This window comes from Culex quinquefasciatus, chromosome 2 (genome assembly GCF_015732765.1).
Source record: "Culex quinquefasciatus strain JHB chromosome 2, VPISU_Cqui_1.0_pri_paternal, whole genome shotgun sequence".
Taxonomy (NCBI): Eukaryota; Metazoa; Arthropoda; class Insecta; order Diptera; family Culicidae; genus Culex; species Culex quinquefasciatus.
In genome coordinates, this window is record NC_051862.1 from 184,067,215 (window position 1) to 184,090,103 (window position 22,889).

General features: G+C 34.9%; 1 protein-coding gene across 2 annotated transcripts in view; it reads right to left on the reverse strand.

The window, feature by feature from the left end:
• LOC6040854 (ubiquitin-conjugating enzyme E2Q-like protein 1) overlaps window positions 1-22,889 on the reverse strand; it is a 174,194-nt gene that overhangs the window by 148,914 nt on the left and 2,391 nt on the right. For both annotated transcript variants that reach the window (XM_038253340.1, XM_038253339.1), the window contains exon 2: window positions 21,726-21,836. The gene's annotated coding sequence lies outside the window, so the exon portion shown is untranslated. The remainder of the gene's footprint in view (window positions 1-21,725; window positions 21,837-22,889) is intronic.

Genomic DNA, 22,889 nt, shown 5'->3' on the forward strand with positions numbered 1-22,889 from the left:
TCACGCTGGCGTGTGTAAACCTATTTTCGACCTATTATGCACCTTTTTTCGCCCTATGGGTCGTAGAAGTAGACCTTACCTTAAACTGTATATTTGTCTCAAACTGTATGTGTGTTTCTGAAAGGGTAGTTATTACGCTTGTGTGTGTGCGTGCACCCGGAAGGGTGGAATTTCCCCCCGCAAAAACGAAAGTGAATTTTAGGCTTTCGGTGGAAATGAACTTCTACCGTTTCATAACAAAACGGCAGTGGCAGTGATGGCCTATCTACAATCACTTAGCTTAGAAAATTTCACTTAGCTTAGGAATTTGAATCAATGAAAATGAAGCCGAGCTTCTACAATCGAAAAGTAATCAAATTAGAAACTGACGTATGGTTTGAAAAATTTCAAAATCTACGGTAAGTTGACGTTTCAATATCAAAGGTAAACAAACAACTGCATAGCAACGTATATCAGCCCAGCAAAATTTCTAAGTTGATTGTGGATGACGGCCGTAAGTTGCGTACTTTCCTAAGTAACTACTTTACTTAGATGTTCTAAGCTAAGTGATTGTAGATAGGCCATGACACGCAAGGAGGGGTTACGTTACAGTGTACAGTGGGTATGTGTGAAAAATGTGTGCTCGAGACACTTTACCCCTGACCCTACTTCAAGAAGAAGTGACACAACATGCTCCGGAAGTGCGCAAATATGCGTACGCGGAGCGGTAAATTTGCATTTGCTGGAGAAGTCTTTTCTGTTTTGAGAGAGAAGCTTGTCGAGAAAATTTGGGAGGTGGAGAAAAAAGAGTGACAATTTTCTTCAGTTGAACAGTTAAATAAAATAAAAAATATTAAAATGCAATACTTAACAAGATTTTTTTCAACGTTTGAAAGAATCAATTATACACGAATTAACTGCCCACCATTGAAAAAACGGCTAATATCCTCTTTTGGCAAAAACGAGATATTAGCACCAGGTGATAGAGGATGTTCCAACGCATCTACTGGAACTTGAATTTTGCTGAAATAGTGCTTAGACTTGGCTGCCGATGCGAAAAACCAAACGGCTAATATGCCACTCTTATGGGAAATTGCCTTGACAGAGATTTTGTGACAAACACTAAAACGCGATTTTCTCGGAATACTTGATTTGGCATAATAGCCGAATTTTCAATTATGGGCAGTTAACAATGTTATATGTTGGCCAGGCATTCACTAAAACTAAATTCTCTCAATTTTAGCGTGTTCAGGGAGCCCAAACCCATCATACCTTGACGAAACTGAAGCGTTTACTTCAAAATGGTCGATTTGTGTTATTGGCAAAGTCACATAAAACAAGCCAAATCACAAAATTCCATTTTTTTTATTTGAAAATTCTTCTTTGCAATGCAATTCGAAAATTGGATGAAACATTGAGCAATTCTATATGAAATCAGTGTTTTTTAAATTTTAATTTTTGTATTTTTTAATTCGACTGAAACATTTATGGAGCTTTAGGTTTGCTAAAAAAAGCCATTTTGCATCTAACTAATTTGTCCATATAATTTTCCATACAAATTTGGCAGCTGTCCACACAAAAATGATGGATGAAAATTATAAAAAAATCCCTATCTTTTTAAGGATTTTTTTTTATCGATTTGGTGTCTTTTTATATTTTCTGATATGCTTTAGGGGATATTAAATGCTAACTTTTCAGAAATTTCCAAAATGGGTGAAAAATCCGAGTTTTAAATTTTTGAATAAATACTGATTTTTACAAAAAATCGAAATATCGGTCAACAAAATTTTCAGCTTCATTTTTCGATGTAAAATCGAATTTGTTTTTAAAAAGTACTTCAGTGAAATTTTGATAAAGTACACAGGTGGGAAAAGTTATCCCACAGATGGTTATCCCGGGAATAATTTATAGCGCTATGGCGGCCATCTTTATGGCATGTAGGATAACTTGTCATGGTTATCCCAGGAACAATTTTTAAGAGAGATTCCAAAACTATAAAAAAACGAACAATTAACATTACCTGGACCTGTTTCTTGGCAAAACTTGTTGCCCTACATTCCTGGAGCATAAAAATACAACTTGGCATAAGGCCATGTGGATGCAAAAAATTCCAGAAATATTTAAACATCAGTTATTTTAATTCAAATATTTAATAAATTTAAAATTCCTTTATATAAATTATATATTTTTGAATTAAAATAACTGATGTTTAAATATTTTTGGATTTTTTTTCATCCACATGGCCTTATGCCAAGTTGTATTTTTAAGCTCCAGGAATGTAGGGCAACAAGTTTTGTCAAGATACATGTCCAGGAAATGACTCAGAGTCCCATCCTAGAAGGATTTTTAAATTTATGAAATATTTGAATTAAAATAACTGATGTTTAAATATTTCTGGAATTTTTTCATCCACATGGCCTTTTGCCAAGTTGTATTTTTATGCTCCAGGAATGTAGGGCAACAAGTTTTGCCAAGAAACAGGTCCAGGTAATGTTAATTGTTCGTTTTTTTATAGTTTTGGAATCTCTCTTAAAAATTGTTCCTGGGATAACCATGACAAGTTATCCTACATGCCATAAAGATGGCCGCCATAGCGCTATAAATTATTCCCGGGATAACCATCTGTGGGATAACTTTTCCCACTTAAAGTGCACAGTTTTCAAGTTATAGCCATTTTCAGCTCTCCAAAAATATTTTTTTCAAAATTGGGCAAACATGGGCACTTAAATGAATAACTGCAACTATTTTCAAAATTTTTACATTAAAATAACTATAACTTGAAAACGGCGCACTTCATCGAAATTTCACTTAGGGTAGGGTAGTCATCAATGAGACACTTTTGGTTTTCAACTTTCAACGATTTTTGTATTTTTTTCATCAGCATGTTTTAATGAGCTTGTTGTTGCATTTTATTTTTTTAATGTGTTCTAACATTGACCAAAATATGAGATCGATCTGACGTCTACAGCCAGAGTTATTCAACTGTCTCATTGTAGATGCATTGGGCAGGAACAATGAGACAGCTGGGGAACAATGAGACACTCTTCAAAAATGAATACTTTTTTAGTAAAACATCATGTTTTTATATTGTTCCATTGCAGGAGACTTGCTTTGAACATTTTCAAACAATTTTGGCAACATGAAACTTTAATCAACAAAAGTTATACTAAAAAGTATTTAAATTTTGTAAAATCCATATGTTTTACGAAATAACTTTATATTTTTGGTTAAATGAAGTTCAAACTCAATAAATATGCCAAAAATCACTTCCAATTCATGTTTTGAAATATTTCCATCGATTTTGAAAAGTTTATTGAAGAAAAATCAAAGTGTCTCATTGTTACCCATGGGCCGAAAAGAGTGGGGAACAATGAGACAGCCCTTGATTCTGTTTATATTCTAATTTTTGGTCAAACCTAATAAAAGGACATTGTAGCCCAACTCATGCCCTGTAAAATGACGAAAGAAATTTGGAGAAATATTAGTTTTTAAGTTAATGGTAGCCTATGAGCGAAAATGTAATTTTTAGTCAAAATTTACTTTTACACCCCAGAATTAAACATGTATGAATAACTTTGCAAGGGAGCGTCCATAACCAAAGTCACTTTTATGGCAGATGTGTATCTAGTAGACACGCCTTTCCCCCAAATATTAGCCAGATTGGTTGAAACTACGTCTTGTGAGAGCCATTTTATCATTGTTCCCCGTGTCTCATTGATGACTACTCTACCCTAAGTACTTTTTGATTGCAAATTCAAATCTACAACGAAAATTGAAATTTGCGACCAACATTAATTTTTTTGAAAAAAATCAGTATTGATAAAGAAATTAATAAACATATCAGAAAATGAAAAAAAAAAAAAATAAAATAGTTTTTTTTTGCAAATCAAGTTTCAGTGACGAAAAGTGAAATAAAAAATCACTCAATTTTTTCCGTGTTTCATTTTTTGATAGTGTAGTCCTTACCCAACCTACAACTTTGCCGATGACACCAAATCGATCAAAAAATTCTTTCAAAAGATACAGATTTTTGAATTTTCATACATGATTTTTGTATGGAGAGCTGTCAAATTTGTAAGGAAAATCATATGGACAAACTAATGATGCAGAATGGATTTTTTGGGCATACCGAAGGCACCAAAACATTTTCAGACGGATTAAAAAATGCAAAAAAAAATAAAGTGGAATGACCAAATTCTCTGAAAATTGCTCTTTTTATAAAATAAAAATAAAAATTTAATTCGCCTAAATAATTTTCCCTTAAAAATTGCAATAACTCAAAATAGATGCACTTTAGGTCGCTGCAAATATTTTCCAAAGTTCAAACTTCAAAATTTCTATGAAAATAAAAGTCTAATCAACTGAAAACAATCTTAAATGCATTTTTCTGCATTGATAATCATATTAAGCATGTTTAAGCTTGTTAAAAAAAAATGCACCGCAAAAAAAAATCGCGAAAAATAATTTTTTGTCAATATTTAGATATTTTGGAAACGAAAGATGCAAAACAAGTGGACAGGTGTACATCGCATTTTCAAACACTTTTTTTCATAAAAATGTTGAAACCATGGATCGTAATTACAATTTCTATGCTAATTTTTTTGCTAATAATTTTTCGTCATTCTATTGAAAAATCCCAATGCAGTGCTCTTCCATGGCGGGTTTTCGGTTCATCTGCAGCAACTCGACGTAATTACACTCCAGTGACCTTGTGCGAAAAAAAAATCGCAGAATCGCAAAATAAAAAAAACCAAACGATTCTGCAACTCCAGCAGATGCAACTGTAGCACTCTAGCCGAATGACCTTTTCTACGAGCAAAAAACAGCAATCGACGACGAGCAAGTCGCGTTCTGCTTCGTCCATCCATCCAGTCCAACCAAGTCCAGTTCACCGAAACCAGACCGAAAAGAAGAACGAGCGCGCACCACCAACAGAATGACCATGACTCGTGGCGCTTCCTTCTTCACACGCTGACGACGACGACAAGACACACGAGACAAGCGCGATGTGGCTAGCGGGTACACACAAAAAATAACCATTTAACAATTCAACAACGCCAATCAATGAGTGGTGGTAGCTGCTGCTGTTGAAGAATCGAGTTGGTAAAAAAAAGTTACGGAAGATTCTAGAGAAAACTTTTAAAAGTGTTCACAGGTATTTTTATTGCTAATTTCATTCAAAGATATTTTATCGAAAACTGTTTCAAAATTTAATTTGAAGTTAATTTTCGAACAAAAAAAAATCAAAAGATTTAATCTGAACTTAACCACTGAATTCGCCGTTAAAATTGGGTTCATCGATTGGATGCCTAGTGGTGGTGGTTACGACGCGTGTTAATGCTTGTTTTGTGGTATTCCACCCCTCGAGCCACTGCGGAGAGGGATCCAAAGAAACAAAAAAAAACAACAACAAAATATCGTTTAACCGTTTCATGGTCAAGTCCGGGTGGATGCACGACGTGTGTAAATTTGTGTTTTTAATACCGTCTGGGAAACTGGTCGAACAATCGAAATGTTAGCGGAAGCGTCGGTTATTTTGGGGGATTTAATTTATTAGCTCGCATGAGGTTTTTGAATTAAATGTGGAACGAAAAGTTAAAGTCCAAAATTCTATCTATTTTTTTTCCTATTGAAATCAGTCAGTCAGTAGTTAAAAAAAATCAGTTTTACAACCTTTCTTGGCTGAAAGTCTCTACTTTGACAGATATTCATTCCAGGATTCCAGTTTTTTATGTAATTTGTATTGGTTTGGAAATTGAGAAATTGAGGAAATTATGGACGTATTTTCATATTTTTTTGTAGAATTAGTGAGCAATGAAATACTTGTAAAAAGCAATACATTTTACAGAATTTAGCATTTTAAATTTTAAGCAATCTTGGGTTAACAAAAGAATATTTTTGAAAGATGGTAGAAAATAAATTTCAAAAAAAAAATTGCAGAATAAACAACGATTTATTACATAAAAATTACACAAATTTTCAAAAATCTAGCTTTAAAAATGTCGGCCGGTGTGAGATGTAATATTGAATGTCTAGCCCTTTTGAATTGTTATTCTTAATTCCAACATTTTCAAAATATCATAAAATTTCACAAATGTTTAATTTTTCAAAATTGAAATCTGGACCATTAATTGCTGGGATATACTTAAGAAAATGTGGGAATTTTTGGATGGGACCTTAAAAAACTTCAATTTTATTGATTCTTTTTCTTTTATTCGCTGTTTTCAGCAACCGTCCAATGTTAAATGCTGAATTAAAAAAAACGATGAAAGCAAAAATATCGCAAAATGATTTTTTTTCCCATAAGTGATTCCAAAACAGCTGAACTAGTTTAAAATGCCTTTAAAAATACTTTTTGCATTCAAATTTTCAAAAATCTAGCTTTAAAAATGTCGGCCGGTGTGAGATGTAATATTGAATGTCTAGCCCTTTTGAATTGTTATTATTAATTCCAACATTTTCAAAATATCATAAAATTTCACAAATGTTTAATTTTTCAAAATTGAAATCTGGACCATTAATTGCTGGGATATACTTTAGAAAATGTGGGAATTTTTGGATAGGTCCTTAAAAAACTTCAATTTTATTGATTCTTTTTCTTTTATTCGCTGAATTAAAAAAAACGATGATAGCAAAAATATCGCAAAATGATTTTTTTTCCCATAAATGATTCCAAAACAGCTGAACTAGTTTAAAATGCATTTAAAAATACTTTTTGCATTCAAATGTTGAGACTATGACTAGCTATTTAAATTTTGATTTGAACTTAGAAAAATATTTTCATCGGCCTAATTGAAGTCAACAATTTTGAACTATATTTTCTATTTTTTCTTAAAAAACAAAAAAAAAAACAATTTGGGGACGAAATTCTGGCTCAGAATTTCGGTTATTGTTCCCTTGTACAAAACTAAAAAAAATATATTTTGGCAAAAATGAATTTAGCATAAATTCTTTTTTTTATTAACAATCAATTTTAATGAATCTTTTTTTGTGAATAAACCTCATCAATACTTTGCCGAAGACAGCATTAAAGTAAGAGATTTTAGAATATTTTACGTAACTGTATATTTCTATGGCCAGCTTTAAAAATTGTATAGAGACTTGTGTGGACGAACTTATAAAACACAATTTTTTCATTGGTCATTCATTGGGAAGGCCCGCACAAAGTTTGAGTCAAATAAAAAAAAGATAATCGAAATCGACCGATTTTGTAGAGAATTCCTCAGGTACGATTGAGAAGAACACAGAAAACAATGTGTACCCTTGAACTACTCTTAAAAATATATTTTCATAATTTTTAATCAACCTAAACTGAAATGTTTAAAAATAGAGTCAAAGCTGATGTTCGAGAAATTTATTAGTAGTAGCCATTTGATTTAAAAATCCTAAGCTTGCAATTTAAAAAAAATCAGTTTCTCAAACTGAAGATTTGTTTGTTAAACAAGTTGAAATACAAAACGTTTCAAACATAATTACATTATTTGTCAGTTGTTCGAAAAAATGTTAGTGATTTTAATAAGTAATGACAATATCTAAAATGTGTTTTACGTCGAAAAATTTCAAAATTATGAAGAGAGTTTTAATTTATAAAAAGCATTCCATAGTTTGAAACACATTGTTTTTGCGATTCCGTCGTGAAACTATTTACTTTACTTTTCTGATCCAAAAATAACAGAATCAAACAGTTACCCTTTTCAAAACAAATGCTGAAAAGTTCTACTTTTCAGCACTGAAATGGATGCAGAAAAAAGTTGAACTTTTCAGCACTTGTTTGAAAAGGTTATTCTTTTCAACCTTTTTTTGATTTAAATGATTCATTGACTCAATGCGTGTACATTTGTCCTATAATTCTGATCAAAGGTTGTTTTTCGGAGTTGCAAAAAACGTTGTATGGAACTCTTTGCTAAACTTGATTTTTTCATCACTCGTCGTATTTATCCAACTCGGGGAACCTCTTTGGATAAATCTACGACTCGTGTTGAAAAAATCCCCTTTTTGCAACTTGTTGCATTAACTACTATATCAGCACTGAATCCAATGCTGAAAAGTACTACATTTCAACATTGTTTTTTTTTTTCTGGTAAGGAAAAGTAGGCCGTTATGGCTCTCCCTAAGGACAGGAAAATTTGACAGTTTCACTGCGGAATTGCAAAAAGTACATTTCAGTACTGATATTTCGGCGATGAAAAGTAGACGTTTCTGCATTCGAGATTGATAGGAAAAGAAACTAGTTTCACAACAGATAAGCAAGAAAGGATTTGTATGGTCTAAAATCCTCGTTTTTTTTTTAAAGAAGCTTCTAAAATTTGCACGAATAAACAACTAATTTGATTCTCAACTCTAATCTATGATTATAATGCTTTCATCATGAATATTTTATTCCAGATCATAACAAAGTAATAAATAAAATTAAAAAATAATCATCCAAATTGAAAGTGCTCCTCCAAACATTGTGACGTTTTCAGAAGGAAATCTATTTTTGCTCGCATCCATTTTTAAAATTTTCCACTCGATTGGCAACGTGCAAAACAACCTTTTTCAACCATTTGACAGCAGGGAAAGCATATCGAGTCCTCAATAGCCATGATATCCTTTTCCCCCGGAAGGCACTATCGAACGCGACAAATAAGCTGTGTTTGTGTGTGTGTGCTTCGTGTGAGGGTAACCTAGTTGTTTTTTACCCTCGGGGTTCAATTTGCCACGCCGATATTATCGAGGTCATGGTTTACATTTTTAGAGTTTTATACTCTCTCTGACATGTTTGCACTAGTTTTAACTGATTTAGCGTTTCTTGGTTAGGAAAGGGTTGAATTCTTGAATCGGATGATAATTGGCTGAACCTTTTTAAAAATAAATTGATCTAAGTAAGTGGATTAATCAATTTTTAACTCAACTTTTCCCCTTTGAATTTGTCATTTTTGTTTGCCTTCTATGCACCGGCACTGCTACTAGCTTGGTGGCGGCAGTGGCAAACGTTGAATCCGATAATTGCGTGGTTTTCAATTACGCTGTGCAAGAACTGAATAAATAACTGCGCTATAATCAATAGATTGGACGACGCTGGGAAAACTCGCCTGTATTGACAATTGGATCAACAGAGAAAGAGACAGAAAAAGGAACGTGGAGTGGGGCGAACGAATTACCTTTTTTTGTCGCAATAAATAACTGCGAAAAGTCAACACTCGCAGCTACAGCTGAACCCGAGAATTCATTTCACTGGAGCCAGGACACATGTTTGCTCGAAACAAGCAGCGATATACATTCCGGTCTGTTTATATATTTGCAGTGCAGATTCATCCTGCGCCCGGAAAATCATCCCGGCGCTTTTATTTCTCGTCCGGAAAATTATTGAGATAAAAAATCATTGGTTAATTTGAAGCAAGTGAAAAAACATTCCAACCCAGTATGACAGAAAAACCACAAAACCACAACAGTCGATAAAAGCAAATGGACAGGACGAGAGACAGCAGCAGCAGCAGTGTTTTTGGTGATGCTGGCTGTATAAATTAAATCACTGATTCAGTGGTGGTTCCATCGATTTTTTTGTTAACTAGAAGCCGAATGACGTCGTTCTAGGCATGTGTCCTTCCTCTGTCAGTTGCCATATCCTAACGTTGGATAATGTTCTTGACTGTGGTTACGGTTGCACTAGCAGTGTTATTTTTAAATGTTTTACCTCCCTCACCGAGGAAAGGCTATAAAATCACTCCAAAATTGAACATCTTAAATACACCTCTAAGATATACCTTCACGTATACATATCGACTCAGAATCTTTTTTTTAGCAAATGTCTGTGGGGATATGTGTAGACATGATTTTCTTTCCACATGCATATCTCAAAACTGACTGAATCGTTTTTGGCCGGGATTGCCTTTTAATAACCGCTTTTGGGTCCAATAAGTCCCTACTCAAAATTATTTAGTTTAGTGAAGTATTTTAAAAGATTTTTGTAGATGCAAAAGGCTATTTGTTTACTTGCAAAAGTCGCGCCTGATGTGAAACGCCCGGTTGCCACATTGCTTCAAATGCGAATCTGCATGTTTTCTGGAAATGTGTGTATCAGGCCTTTTTTTTTATTCATGAACTTATTTTTATAAGGTCCTTTTCGGAACCTTGTTTTTACCGAGTCGGCTCAAAAAGCCGTAAGGCCGTAAATAATACAAATCTGGAATAGAAAAACTTAGGAGTTAAATTACTCTGTAAATGTGCGGAAGGCACCAACCTCCTGATGGTGGATTAAGAACCGTTTTTTATTTAATTAAATGTTAAAAAAAATCAAATTTAGCTTTGATTTGGTTTACTTCAAATATGAGCAGTTCTCTGACTTTGGAGACGTCGATTTTTTGTATTGTTTGTTTTTTTTTTTTTAATTTGGATGAAAATTTTCTAGGATCCTATCTTTCATAAAATTATGCATAATTGGTTTAAAAAAAATGGCTTTTAAAATGTACAAAAATCTGTATGAACTGATTTGACAATTTGATGTCGAAAGTTATAGATTTTGCTCAAAACTTCTTAGAAACGGTAGTAACACTAATTTTAGGATATGACAATAATAGCGTCTATGACTAGAATTGGTCTAAAATTGGCAGTATTGCCATTTATTTTTTTAAACCAATAACTTATAAAAAACCAAAAATATTGTTTTCCTTTGTTTTAAGATGTAAATCAAATTGTCATCTAAAAGTAATTTTAATAAAATGAGGAATTATACTGCGATATCGACCTATAACCACTTAAAATTATTTTGCTGTATGACATTATTTTATTTGTGAATTTTCCGAAATCGAAATCGGAAATTTCCTACACATTTGCTTCTAGCCGTGATATTTTTAAAATATTTTTTAGAGCTAATTTTCTTAACTTTACGCAAATCTAAAGTATGGCGAGATGAACATTGCACTTTATCGTAATTTGTCGATGAAATGTATTTAGTATGATTCTCGTGTTTGTGTTATCTACATTTTTAGAATATTAGATATTTTTTTGTAAATTTAAAATTTTTAAACTTTTTTTTCAGTTTAAAAAAAAATATTTGTTTTTTGAAATTTTTATTTTTTTTGCGGTTTTAGGTTAGTTAAAAAAAATTGAACTTTATTTTGGATTTGACTGTTTTTTTTTAATTTTTATTTTTTCAAATTTTTATTAAAAATTTTGTTTTTATTTATCTTAATTAATTCGAAATTTTACTATCGAACGACGTGGATGTCTAGAAAGGCAAATGTGTTACAAGGGTCCGATTTGGCAAAGATAATGAAATAACAAATCAGGCTCATTGGAACCAGTGAAAAGCTGATTGGACTTTATCTGTACACTCCGGAACTGGTTCCTAGTACCGTAAACCGGGGTGACTTTGATATGGGTTCAATTTTTTGACGAAGAACTTCGTCTTAGGGCTCTATACAGGGTAGCAATCCAAAATTTCGCGAAGCGAAATGAAACCGAAAAATGAAACACCTTCCCCAAGTAGAGGGGAAAATTACAGAAGCAGCGCGGCCGACGGTTTTGATATAAATATAAACGCCACTCCCTCCACAGCATTAGTTTAGTCGGTGGTCTACCACCGAAGCGAGAGGAGCTCAGCTCTTCTCGCGAGCGCCAGCCTTCTCTCTTCCCTACAAAACCACGGGAAATTTGAAGGCAGGCTTCAGTCGGTGGTCTACCACCGAAACGAGAGGAGCTCAGCTCCTCTCGCGAGCGCCACCAGGTGGCGTTTTCAGGAACTAGCCTTCCCGCTTCCCTACAAAACCATGGGAAATCTGAAGGCTGGCTTCAGTCGGTGGTCTACCACCGAAGCGAGAGGAGCTCAGCTCCTCTCGCCAGCGCCACCAAGCGCTTGGTAGTAGTGACCACCACCTAGAGTGGCCGGAGGCCCCGGGGATGTTCCGATAAGGGGACATTTGCGGAACCATAAGAGTGGGGGCAATATGGGTATCAAACTTTAGGGATTTTGATACTGGACATGAAATTTGACATTTTGGCATTAGTGGCCACCACCGGGAGTGGCCGAAGGCCCCGGGGATGTTCCGATAAGGGGACATTTGCGGAACCATAAGAGTGGGGGCAATATGGGTATCAAACTTTAGGGATTATGATACTGGACATGAAATTTGACATTTTGGCATTAGTGGCCACCACCGGGAGTGGCCGGAGGCCCCGGGGATGTTCCGATAAGGGGACATTTGCAGAACCATAAGAGTGGGGGAAATATGGGTATCAAACTTTAGGGATTTTGATACTGGACATGAAATTTGTCATTTTGGCATTAGTGGCCACCACCGGGAGTGGCCGGAGGCCCCGGGGATGTTCCGATAAGGGGACATTTGCAGAACCATAAGAGTGGGAGAAATATGGGTATCAAACTTTAGGGATTTTGATACTGGACATGAAATTTGTCATTTTGGCAGTATCAAACTTCAGGATTTTTGATACTGGACATGAAATTTGTAGTGACCGCAATCCGGAGTGACCGGAGCCCTCAGGGGTGTTCCGATGAGGGGACATTTGCGGAACCATAAGAGTTGGGGCAATATGGGTATCAAACTTCAGGGTTTTTGATACTGGACATGAAATTTGAAATTGGCGGAACCATAAGAGTTGGGGCAATAAAGGTATCAAAATGTAGCTGCTCCTCTGTGATGTTGCTGCACGGTTACGCAAAACGGAAATGAAATTAAATCCAGCCTCGGAATCAGAATCATCTCGAAATTTACGAGCGATTACATATGTGTGTGTGTGAGTGTAAGCGCGTGCAGTCCAAAAATCTGAGCCTGCTGCGCTGCCAAATTGTTGGCCGATGCGCCAAACGCAAAACAAGAATCACCGTGTTGGTGTCGTTTCGTTCGAATCCAGATGAATAAAACTACATCAGCACACGGATAGAAATCCTGTCCGAAAAACCATCAACAAATTGTTTTAAAATCGATAACATCGATTGTTTTCGATTTCGTTTACAATGTTTTCAAAAATGAAAACAATTTCATCGATTTCGAAAACTTTTGTGTTCGAAAACGCAACTTTTTCCGTCACACTTTTTCGAAGCGTAACTACTGTCAAAACGCAGCCTAATTCTAAACGTCAAACAAGCTCTCGTGACAGTTTGTTTATACAATGTTTTTTTTTTAGTTTTCGGGTGAAGTAACCGGAGAGCCGGAGAAGTTCCCGGTGGCCAGATATTAACTGGTTCCGTTTCGACGGTGTTTGTGAAATGATGTGTGATGTGAATAAATAAAAGCAGCAACAATTGGTGCACAGTGTCCAGCTGCAAACACCGCCATCAAAGTCGTTCCGGCCAACCGGGTCGAGCTTAATAGTGCTTTCGGATGTGGAGAAATCACCTGTCCGGGAGAAGTGAAATGTCGATCCGCATGGCCAGCGTCGATTCTGACAACAGTGATCGAAAGGACCGGTACAGGTTCAGTTCTGGGAAAATACGGAGTGTTGGCAATGGCCACACTCGAGAAGGCGGACAGCGGAATGATTGCATCGGCGGAACCTGCTCCACGGCCAGCGAGAAAGAAGATGTTGGCAAGCGGGAAGAAATCATCAGCCGCCGCTGGTGGTGCGGATCGACCTTTGACTTCTCCCGGACAGGTGATTTCTCCACTTCCGAAAGCACTTTTAAGCTCGACCCGGCTGGCCGAAACGACTTTGTTGGAGGTGTTTGCAGCTGGACACCCCTCCTCCTCCTCCTGCTCCTCCTCCTCCTCCTCCTCCTCCTCCTCCTCCTCCTCCTCCTCCTCCTCCTCCTCCTCCTCCTCCTCCTCCTCCTCCTCCTCCTCCTCCTCCTCCTCCTCCTCCTCCTCCTCCTCCTCCTCCTCCTCCTCCTCCTCCTCCTCCTCCTCCTCCTCCTCCTCCTCCTCCTCCTCCTCCTCCTCCTCCTCCTCCTCCTCCTCCTCCTCCTCCTCCTCCTCCTCCTCCTCCTCCTCCTCCTCCTCCTCCTCCTCCTCCTCCTCCTCCTCCTCCTCCTCCTCCTCCTCCTCCTCCTCCTCCTCCTCCTCCACCAGGGCCACCAGAGGAAGATGTTGTCCAGCGGGAGAAAGTCATCAACGTTCATACCCTCAGAAGCTTGGTAAGATTTGAATGAACAATTTTCACCAAAACTCGTAATCGATCGATCTAATCGACCTTCCCCTCCACAGGCTGCGACGCCGTCCTCTTTCAGATCTGCAGCCACCTCAAATTGAACCACGACGACAAGAAAAGCGACCCGGGACAAGGCGCATCAACCAAACTTGAGCTCCGTCGGCATCCTGGAGCCGATCGCGAAGCACTTTTAAGCTCGACCCGGCTGGCCGGAACGACTTTGTTGGAGGTGTTTGCAGCTGGACACCCCTCCTCCTCCTCCTCCTCCTCCTCCTCCTCCTCCTCCTCCTCCTTCTAAAACTCTAAAATTCTAAAATTCTAAAATTCTAAAATTCTAAAATTCTAAAATTCTAAAATTCTAAAATTCTAAAATTCTAAAATTCTAAAATTCTAAAATTCTAAAATTCTAAAATTCTAAAATTCTAAAATTCTAAAATTCTAAAATTCTAAAATTCTAAAATTCTAAAATTCTAAAATTCTAAAATTCTAATTCTAAATTCTAAAATTCTAAAATTCTAAAATTCTAAAATTCTAAAATTCTAAAATTCTAATTCTAAAATTCTAAAATTCTAAAATTCTAAAATTCTAAAATTCTAAAATTCTAAAATTCTAAAATTCTAAAATTCTAAAATTCTAAAATTCTAAAATTCTAAAATTCTAAAATTCTAAAATTCTAAAATTCTAAAATTCTAAAATTCTAAAATTCTAAAATTCTAAAATTCTAAAATTCTAAAATTCTAAAATTCTAAAATTCTAAAATTCTAAAATTCTAAAATTCTAAAATTCTAAAATTCTAAAATTCTAAAATTCTAAAATTCTAAAATTTAAAATTCTAAAATTCTAAAATTCTAAAATTCTAAAATTCTAAAATTCTAAAATTCTAAAATTCTAAAATTCTAAAATTCTAAAATTCTAAAATTCTAAAATTCTAAAATTCTAAAATTCTAAAATTCTAAAATTCTAAAATTCTAAAATTCTAAAATTCTAAAATTCTAAAATTCTAAAATTCTAAAATTCTAAAATTCTAAAATTCTAAAATTCTAAAATTCTAAAATTCTAAAATTCTAAAATTCTAAAATTCTAAAATTCTAAAATTCTAAAATTCTAAAATTCTAAGATTCTAAAATCCTAAAATTCTAAAATTCTTAAATTCTAAAATTCTAAAATTCTAAAATTCTAAAATTCTAAAATTCTAAAATTCTAAAATTCTAAAATTCTAAAATTCTAAAATTCTAAAATTCTAAAATTCTAAAATTCTAAAATTCTAAAATTCTAAAATTCTAAAATTCTAAAATTCTAAAATTCTAAAATTCTAAAATTCTAAGTCCCAAAGTCCGTTATTCTCAAATTCCCAAAATCTCAAATTCCCTAATTCCCTAATTCTTTAATTCCCAAATTCACAAATTCCCAAATTCCTAATTTCCCAAATTCTTAAGTTCTCAAAATCCCAAATTCCCAAATTTTCAAATTCTTAAATTCCCAAATTGCCAAACTCTCAAATTCTCAAATTCCTAAATTCCTATATTCTCAAATTCATAAATTCCCAAATTCCTCAATTCTCAAATTCTTAATTTCCCAAATTCTTGAATTCCCAAATTCCCAAATTCCTAAATTCTCAAATTCCCATATTCCTTAAAATAAAATCAAAAATTCAAAAATTCAAATATTCAAAAATTCAGAAATTCAAAATTTCAAAATTCCAAAAATTTAAAAATTCAAAAATTCAAAAATTTAAAAATTCAAAAATTTAGAAATTCAATAATTTAACAATTCAAAACTTCAATTATTCAAAAATTTCAAAATTCCTTTATTACTCAATTCCTAAATTCCTAAATTCCTAAATTCCTAAATTTCTAAATTCCTAAATTCCTAAATTCCTAAATTCCTAAATTCCTAAATTCCTAAATTCCTAAATTCCTAAATTCCTGAATTCCTAAATTCCTAAATTCCTAAATTGCTAAATTCCTAAATTCCTGAATTCCTTAGTTCCTAAATTCCTAAATTCCTTAATTCCTAAATTTCTAAATTCCTTAATTCCTAAGTTCCCAAATTCCTTAATTCCTAAATTCCTAAATTCCTAAATTCTTTAATTCCTAAATTCCTAAATTCCTAAATTCCTAAATTCCTTAATTCCTAAATTCCTAAATTCCTAAATTCCTAAATTCCTAAATTCCTAAATTCCTAAATTCCTAAATTCCTAAATTCCTAAATTCCTAAATTCCTAAATTCCTAAATTCCTAAATTCCTAAATTCCTAAATTCCTTAATTCCTAAATTCCCAAATTCCTTAATTCATAAATTCCTAAATTCCTAAATTTCTAAATTCCTCAATTCCTAAATTCCCTAATTCTTAAATTCTTATATTCCTAAATTCCTAAATTCCTAAATTCCTAAATTCCTAAATTCCTAAATTCCTAAATTCCTAAATTCCTAAATTCCTAAATTCCTAAATTCCTAAATTCCTAAGTTCCTAAATTCCTAAATTCCTTAATTCCTAAGTTCCCAAATTCCTAAATTCCTAAATTCCTAAATTCCTAAATTCCTTAATTCCTAAGTTCCCAAATTCCTTAATTCCTAAATTCCTAAATTCCTAAATTCTTAAATTCCTAAATTCCTAAATTCCTTAATTCCTGAATTCCTAAATTTATAAATTCCTAAATTCCTAAATTCCTTAATTTCTAAATTCCTAAATTCCCAAATTCCTAAGTTCCTAAATTCCTTAATTCCTAAGTTCCCAAATTCCTAAATTCGTAAATTCCTAAATTCCTTAAATTCCTAAATTCCTGAATTCCTAAATTCCTAAACTCCTAAATTTCTAAATTCCTAAATTCCCAAATTCCTAAATTCCGAAATTCTGAAATTCCGAAATTCCGAAATTCCTAAATTCCTAACTTCCTAAATTCCTAAATTGCTAAATTTCTAAATTCCTAAATTCCTAAATTCCTAAATTCCTAAATTCCTTAATTCCTAAGTTCCCAAATTCCTAAATTCTTAAATTCCTAAGTTCTTAAATTCCTAAATTCCTAAATTCCCAAATTCCTAAATTCCTAAATTCTTAAATTCCTTCATTGCTAAATTCCTAAATTCCTAAATTCCCAAAATTCCTAAATTCCTAAATTCCTGAATTCCTAAATTCCCAAATTCTTAAATTCCCAAATTCCTAAATTCCCAAATTCTCAAATTCCCATATTCATTAATTCCTAAATTCCTAAATTCCCCAATTCTTAAATTCCCAAAATCCCAAATTCATAATTTCCTAAATTCCTTAATTCCTGAATTCCCAAATTCCCAAATTCCCAAATTCTTAAATTCCCAAATTCTCAAATTCCCAGATTCTCAGATTCTCAAAATCCCAAATCCCAAATTCCCAAATTCACAAATTCTCAAATTCTTAAATTCCCAAATTCCCAAGATCACAAATTCCCCAATTCCCAAATTTCCATATTCCCAAAATCACAAATTCCCCAATTCCCAAATTCTTAAATTCCCAAACTCTCAAATTCACAAATTCCTTAATTCCTTAATTCTCAAATTCCTAAATTCCCAAATCCCTCAATCCTCAAATTCTTAAATTCCACAATTCCTTAATTCTCCGATTTCCAAATTCCTTAATTCTCAAATTCCCAAATTCCTATATTCCTAAATTCCCAAATTCCCAATTTCTTAAATTCCCAAATTCTCAAATTCCCAGATTCTTAAATTCCCAAATTCCAAAATTCTTAACACACACACACACACACACACACACACACACACACACACACACACACACACACTCACACAAAGATTAGTTATTAAATTAATTATGTATTATTTGCCTCAATAAATAAAAAAAAAAACGAATCAACTGTTTTACTGAACCAAAGAAATATCCAACGGTCAATTCAAAAACCAAAACCAACGGTCAATTCAAAAACCGATTAAACCGTTCGGGATGGCTGCGTGCGTTTTGTTTTGAACCAGGCGTCACCAACCGTAACCACTCAAAATCAACAACATTGTTCTCGATTTTGTTGCAAATGTTACCGGACGACTGATCGACAACATTCTGAAACGAATTTCAGAACGAATCGAGAACAATGTTGTCGATTTCCCGGACAGGATTTCTATCCGTGCAGATTTACCCTTCGATGCGAAAGCAAATACGTGTGTATGTACGAGGGCGCGCGCAGTGACAAAAAGAGGGGAAAAGAGGGGAAGTAATAGCGAAGTAGAAGTATAAAAATGTGTTCTACCCTTTCCACTCCACTTAGTTGCCACCGAGATGCTGAACAAGTCGGGTCGGTCGGCTCATATCTGAGCCGCAGACGGGTGAAGCAGCAGCAGCAGGGAGAGAGAGAGCCCTAGCAACGCAAATTCTCTCTTCCGGAGAAGGATTTCTTCTGAAAAATTACCTTTATTTTCTAGAGAGAGAGAGAATCGGAGAGCAGCACCGAAGAGGGCAATTTGTGTGCGAATGCCGTAGAATGACACACCAAATGCCGTAGAATAGCAGATTCAAGAAAATTGCCAAATGCGCGTTCACACACACATACACACACACTCCCGTTTCATGGTACACGCTGATTGGGTTCGATGCGTAGAGTTTCCCTTCCACGGATGTTCGATTGATGTATCTAAATTCGTCACCTGAAAAGGCCATCAAAGACGGCGACCAACTACAGATACACCCGGGGACGAGCAAAACCGCCAGCGGAGGCAACTTTTAGGCAGGGGAGTAAAATCGCTTAACCTAGTAGACTGTGTGAAAATTGTTGTAGCCCTGTTGTATGGGTTAGTACAACGAATCTACTACGAGCTCGTGTAATTGGTCACGGCCCCGGGATGCACAGCCGGGTCAGTCAGGAAGCTTCCCCCAATTCGTTCGAAGATTTCGTTCAGCCAGTGGTGGCCAAAACCTGGAGTGGCCGGTGCCCTCAAAGAAGGTTCCCCCGGGGCCTAAGGGGACATTTACAGAACCATACGAGTTGTGGCAATATGGGTATCAAACTTTAGGGATTTTGATACTGGACATGAAATTTGACATTTTGGCATTAGTGGCCACCACCTGGAGTGGCCGGAGGCCCCGGGGATGTTCCGATAAGGGGACATTTGCGGAACCATAAGAGTTGGGGCAATATGGGTATCAAACTTTAGGGATTTTGATACTGGACATGAAATTTGACATATTGGCAGTAATGGCCACCACCTGGAGTGGCCGGAGGCCCCGGGGGATGTTCCAATAAGGGTACATTTGCGGAACCATAATATTTGGGGCAATATGGGTATCAAACTTTAGGGATTTTGATACTGGACATGCAATTTGACATTTGGGCAGTAATGGCCACCACCTGAAGTGGCCGGAGGCCCCGGGGATATTCCGATAAGGGGACATTTGCAGAACCATAAGAGCTGGGGCAATATGGGTATCAAGCTCTAGGGTTTGTGTGTTGTGTCTTTAACACATGGTTCAGAATGACTCTTTGTAATAAATTTTATTGTTTGCAAAATATTTCTTGAAAATTGTTCAATGCCGAAAGTTTAACAGAGAATTGATGAAATGATTTCATATAAACTGGCTCGAAAATTTTGCTATTACGATTAGCTGAAGAAGCGTTTGAAAGTTTTAATTGTTATCAAACGTCAAAATACCATCTTTGAGCAAAAATAAATAGATCTTACGAAATAACTTTTTCTTGATTGATTTTGTGGCCAAGAAACGCAAATATTAAAAACTCTAAAAATTTCATTTACTTTTGTGTCCGAAGTTCTTCGTCATGATGGTTATGCCTGTAGGATTACCACTGCACCTTTTTTTAGAATATTTTCCAACAAGTAAGGTTTTTTTTCAAGATTATTATTTTTAAAACATGTACTGGGGTAGGCCACACAAAGTCCATGCACTATTTTGTAAAAAAAAGTTTTTTCAATAGTGTTTAAAAAAATTACGTTAAAAATTCTTAGTTTGAATTGCTGAGAGACTTTGATAGTCGTACTTTTTCTTGTTAAAATCATATTTAAGATGTTCAAACATTATGTGTACGTTACATGTACCATCACGAGAGTAGCTGATATAGTTTTTAAGAAAAGAAAATAAAACAATATTTATACTTAGTTAACTAAGTTTATAAGCTTTTTACAAAATACATATAAATTTAAGGTAAAATTGTTAAAAAGTAGGAATTTTGCCTGAAATTTGCTAAAACTAGTTTTGTTTATACAATTATCGATTCATTTTGCATTTTATACTAAATTTGAAGTACGAATCACAAGTTTTCACATTTTACATGAAATTTGTTCAACTGAAATTGCCTATAAATTTGGAGATTGTTTGTAATTGTGTTTCAAAAACACATATTATTTATTATTTACAAATTTATTTGATCTTCTACTAATGGAAAATTGTCCAAATAATCCGAAAATACATTCCGTTTTCCGATTCAAAATCATGTTCATTGAGAAAATCATGATACTTCGAGAAGTTAAAAATAATGACTTTCATCAACATTTTCTTAACAATAGTTAGCTAACACTTTAAACTTTTCAAAATTTTATGAAAAATTCTCATTGAGGATCTTTGAACACTTCTCCACCACGGTCAGTATGATTCTAAACCATTCCGTACGTATTTTAATTGTACTCTTCATTTTGCGAAAAAATCGCAAACCTATCTAAGTCACACCGGCTATCAAAGTCACCCCGTTTTACGGTACCCACTAAGAGGACAGATTGCCATTTTGTTGTAAACCTATTGAGCTGCATATCAAATTTGTTTGTCTGTTTGTCTCAATTAAATTTTTAAACCATTGGCTCTTACGTCTTTTTGGAAACTGATCCGATATATATTTTCGAGATCTCATAAATTATAAATTTCCATTTAAATTATTTTTGAGCCAAATTAAACTTAAATAACATTCCGAGGAACACTTTTTGAATTGTTTCAAAACAAACAACCCAAGTTTATAAAAAAAATCCTGCACTGATTTCCCGAAACACCCCAAACCTGTCATTCTAAAATCTCCCTCGTCATCCAGCGGAGCCCCCACCCCAAAAGTCCGAACTTTAGATGCCAGAGAACATCAACCGAGAGCTGGTCATTATCGGTGCCAGTCAGCTGAACTTCCACCGAGCCAAAAACGAGAAAGGCTTCGGGGATTGGAGAAGGAAAACCACAAGAAGTGCTCATCGATTTGGTTTATCTCGACTAAGCGCGTTGTTGTTGAACCACCCGGCTTCTCCGCATCCCCCCCTTGAATGAAGTGGGTAAAACTCGGAAAAGCTGGCACGGCGAACGGTCAAAAGAGCTGAATCAGGATGAAGGTAGCGTTATTTTTTATGGTCCAACCGGAGCGTGAACCGGCGGGCGTTCGAAAGATTCGGTCGGTGATGATGGGGAGGACTTTTCTTCTTCTTTTGCTTTGGCACTCCTCTTCCTGGGGGAAAGGGTTTTACCTGTTACTTGTCGGGTTGTTTATTTTTAGAGCCGGCAGATTATAGAGTTGACATTTTTGAAAGGATGCTACTGCTAGGGGGACGCTGATGGTCGAACGAGTTTGTTTGGACTTAATAGGACGGGGCACGTTAAAAGAGGTTTGTTCAAACAAAATTTTCACCGCGCTGAAAAGGTCGTCAGATAAGCGTTCGAACGTTGAATATTTGCTCGAAGAAAGTGGTTTGGCTTACCTGCTTGGAAGAGTTCACCATTCGGTTGGATCCAATTATTTGGGAAACAAATTGACGCAGAGATTGCGTCCAATCAGCAGCACACGTGGAACACACGCACACTGTCGGCAGCTGCAAAAGCGATAATGAAATCATGAGCAAACTTAGTTGTTGATACGTTTGCTTCCTTTTCCGGGGTTTGTTTGCTGTGTTTTGTGTTTAAAACGTTTCTGGCAATGAACGAGATGTTATCTTAGAAGTCATAATATTAATATTTCCATTGATAATACTGCACATTGTTGCACGTTCTTGATTCTATTCCAAACTGTAAATTAATTTACAATTCTAGCATGAAACAGATTTTTTCAGGTACATTTTACTCGACTATGTCCGATTCCTATGAAACTGAAATCCTAAGCTCATTTAAGTCATTTTTTGTGTATATGGAGCCAGTTACACTTGAAAGTGACATTTGAGAAGGAAGTAAGTATCGTAATTTAGACATTGCTGCAATGGCCTATCTACAATTACTTAGCTTAGAATAATAAAGTAAAGTAAAATAGATAAGTTATATGGAAAAGTACACAACGCCGCCTTCTACAATCACTAAGAAAACTTGCTGGGCTGCGTTGCTATGCAGTTGTTTGTTTACCTTTGATGTGGAAAAGTCAACCTAACGTAGATTTTGAAATTTTACTATCCATACGTCTAGTTTCTAATTTGATTACTTTTCCATTGCACATAATCAGATTCATTTCCATTGATTCAGATTCCTAATCTAAGTGCAATTTTGTAAGTAAAGTGATTGTAGGTAGGCCATAAGCCGTTGCATTGAATCAAAAAGTGATCGGAGATAAAGTTTAAGCCTAGGATAACATGTTTACAATGTTTTATTGATATCGGAGACGGGTCTCAGTGATAAAATAGTAGTTTATGCAACAAGTTGCAAAAAGAAGATTTTTTCAGCACGTGTCGTACATTTATCCAACGAGGTTCACCGAGTTGGATAAATACGACAAGTGCTGAAAAAATCAAGGTTTGCAACGAGTTCCATACAACATTTTTTGCATTTCTGAAAAACACCCATTGAGTGAAATTATAAGTCGAATGTTCATGTATTTTGTCAATAAATCGTTTAAATCAATTTTTTTTGAAAAGCATTACTTTTCAAAACTAGTGCTGAAA